Source organism: Nicotiana tabacum, chromosome 20, assembly GCF_000715075.1.
Source record: "Nicotiana tabacum cultivar K326 chromosome 20, ASM71507v2, whole genome shotgun sequence".
In the NCBI taxonomy this organism is placed as follows: domain Eukaryota; kingdom Viridiplantae; phylum Streptophyta; class Magnoliopsida; order Solanales; family Solanaceae; genus Nicotiana; species Nicotiana tabacum.
The window spans coordinates 26,863,777-26,866,737 of NC_134099.1; the positions used below are offsets into that span (position 1 = coordinate 26,863,777).

The window sequence follows — 2,961 nt, forward strand, 5'->3', positions numbered from 1 at the left end:
AAATATACAATTTTATGCTTAATTATTACTTAATTGTGCGTTAATTGTTATTGGGAGTTAATTTGCGCTTTTATAACTTAATTTAGTTCTTAATAATAATTTAAGTATTTTTATAATTTAGTTTTAGAGATATAAAAGAAGAAAAGAGAGCGAAAATATAAAGAAAGTCGGAATTGGGCTTCTTCTTCGATTTCAAGCCACATGCCCAAAAAATGGCCCAATTTTCCCAAACGACCCAGTCCATTTCGAACTGGGTCGACCCAATCCATACCAAAAGACCCCAAACCCCCTTTTCTTTCATTTTTCATAAAAAAAACAAAACAAAACAAAGCAAAAAAAAAAATAAACCAAAAAACCTAAGACTACCCGCACCCCCCTCTTCTTCTTCCTCTCTTTCTCTCTTCTTCTCCAAAGAGCTCAAAGCCCCTCCCATGGCTGCCCCTCTCCCGTTCCCTTCATCCCCACGCCACACATACAACCACGTCGACAGCACACACACACACAACCACGGCGACGTAACACACACACACCCGCTACCCGTGTTTCTTCTTCTTCAAGATCGCGATGGTTTCTTCTTCTTCAAGTTCATGTCGCTCGTTGTTTCTTCTTCCTCGACACATGCTGCCCGCCATGGCTGCGTCTACTGCTCTTCAAAATGATCAAAAGATCCCATCACTGCTGTCCGCCATGGCTGTGTCTCCAAGCTCTTCAAATGAGCACAAGATCACGTCGTATTGTTGCCCGTTGTTTCTTCTTCTTCGCTCGTCGCTACTGCTGCTTCTCCTTCTTCATCCATCGAGTTGTTCCAGCCATGGCTGCTGCCCAGTGCTACTGTTTCTCCTCCATGTTTCAGGTCGTCGCTGGCCTTCTCCGCTCGTCGTTGCTACTGTCTTCTTCTTCAGATCGTCACCTGTTTGTTGCTTCTTCCTCTTTGACGCTGCTGCTGCGTTTCTCCATTGTCTAGCGCTGCTGCCATGCTTCCTTCTTCGTCCTCTTCCAAACAACCAAACTACTTTCCGTTCGAGTTCGTCGTCGCTTCGATCCGGTTAGTAGATTTGAGTTTCATGTTGCCCGTAGTTTTGTTTTGATATTCTCGGATCTAAAATCGATAAATGTTCGATTCTTGTTTTGTTCGTGTCTATCGTTGATTTAATTTTCTAGTTTGATCATATGTTTTGTTGATTTAATTTTCAGATTTAAATGGAACTTTGATTTATTAGTTTTTCAGTTTATTTCATGTGCTTTTATTTTTTTTTGTAAAAGAAATTGTTAGTATAATTTTAATGTTGTTAGATTCAAAAAGAAAATTGTTAGTTTAATTCTAATGTTGTTAAATTCAAGTTGAAATTGTTAGTATGTAAAAGAATTTGTTAGCTTAATTTTAGCTTAAATTGTAAAAGAAATTGTTAGTTTAATTTTAATATTGTTAGATTCAAATTGGTTGTTAGTTTAAGTTTAATGTAAAAGAAATTGTTAGTTTAATTTTAGTTTAGTTTGTAAAAGAAATTGTTAGTTTAATTTTAATGTGGTTAAATTCAAGTTGAAATTCAATCAATTATTTCTTCTTCGGTTTATTTTATTCGTTTAAAAGAATTAAGTTAGGAATATAGAAATATGTTAGTTTAATCACTTGAATCATCCGTCTTTGTTGAGTAGCTTAGATTAAATTCGTGTTCATCTTTTGGTTGAAGTTCGTTCTTAATCCGGTGATTTAATGTGAAATATATGTGTTGTTAAAAATATCGTTCAGTCAAAATAATTCCGATTGTTGATTTGTTGTTCATAGTCTAAGTTTGAATTTGTTGATTGAACCGGATTAAGGATTGGTTATAGCTGGTAATTTAATTTTAGGTTCTTAGATAATTTTGAAGTTAATAGATTTTTGAATCGGGGCCTAACAGTAGTTTTAGGGGTAAAACGGGAATTAACCAATTACAGATTAATTAATTATGGTGGGGACCAGACATAATGATAAAAGCAAAAAGGAAAAGGTGGGTAATGATGTCTTCTTTTCAAAAAGAGGGAACATGGGGGCCCACTTTGACTGCTTTTCAAAAAGAGGGAACATGGGGGGCCCACATTTACTACTTTTACTAAAGTAAAAGTGTGGGTAATTATAAAAGTTAAAGAGTGCACATAGTGGAAGATTTGAGTCTTGCTTTGGTATATAGGAGACTCATTTGACACTTAAAAAGGAGGGGGAGAAGAATTTTTAGAAGTAGGGGAATTTTGGGAGAGATTTTGGGAGGAATTTTAAGAGATTTTAGGAGGAGAATTTTTAGAAAGAGGGTTTTTGGGAAAATTTTGGGAGAGAGGAATACATTCTGAAAATCCGAAGAGAGTGTGGTAGAGTTTAAAAAGAGAACAAAAACAAAGTGAGAAGTTTCGGGTTTAATACACGCGTGGGTTGTTGTTGTTTAGTTTGTTTACATACTTTTGGTTTTGTTCTATTGAGTTGTTCGGTTTTCTTCAAAGTTTTCTGGGCCTTGAACCTGGGTCGAATTGCTGCTGGGGTTGCTGTTGTTGTTGTTGTGTATTTACACTACTGCTGCTTCTACTGATCTTCATCTTCTTTCCTTGCTTTCCAAATACCAGGTACACAAACTGATACACTGGTTCATCTTGTAAGCCATTCGAAGCATGAATGCAAAAATGTGAAAGATTTGAAGTTGTAGTTTAATGTAGTCTTTTCTTTCTTTACTGCCTCTATGTAGAATATTCTATGCGCTTCCCATGTAAACTCTTTAAACGACTCACTTTCGAAACTTAACTATAATAACTCGAAGTATATAAATAAAGTAGGATCTTTTCTTCATTTATTTTAGAGAAAAACGAAAAAATAAAAAATGTAGTCGTTCTAAGATTATCCTTTTTTTTAAAAAAATAATGAGACGAGCCTCGCCAAATAAAAATGTAAATTGCGGGGCCCTCAATAATTGGTCATAATAAATACTTAGAATT

The 2,961-nt window shown here is 35.3% G+C and overlaps 1 long non-coding RNA gene across 1 annotated transcript; it reads left to right on the forward strand.

Moving 5' to 3' along the window:
* Window positions 1-302: 302 nt before the first annotated feature.
* LOC142174929 (uncharacterized) lies at window positions 303-2,705 on the forward strand. Its single transcript, XR_012704063.1, has 2 exons — window positions 303-1,045; window positions 2,596-2,705. It is a non-coding gene; the product is annotated as an uncharacterized LOC142174929 (long non-coding RNA).
* The last annotated feature ends 256 nt before the right edge of the window (window positions 2,706-2,961 follow it).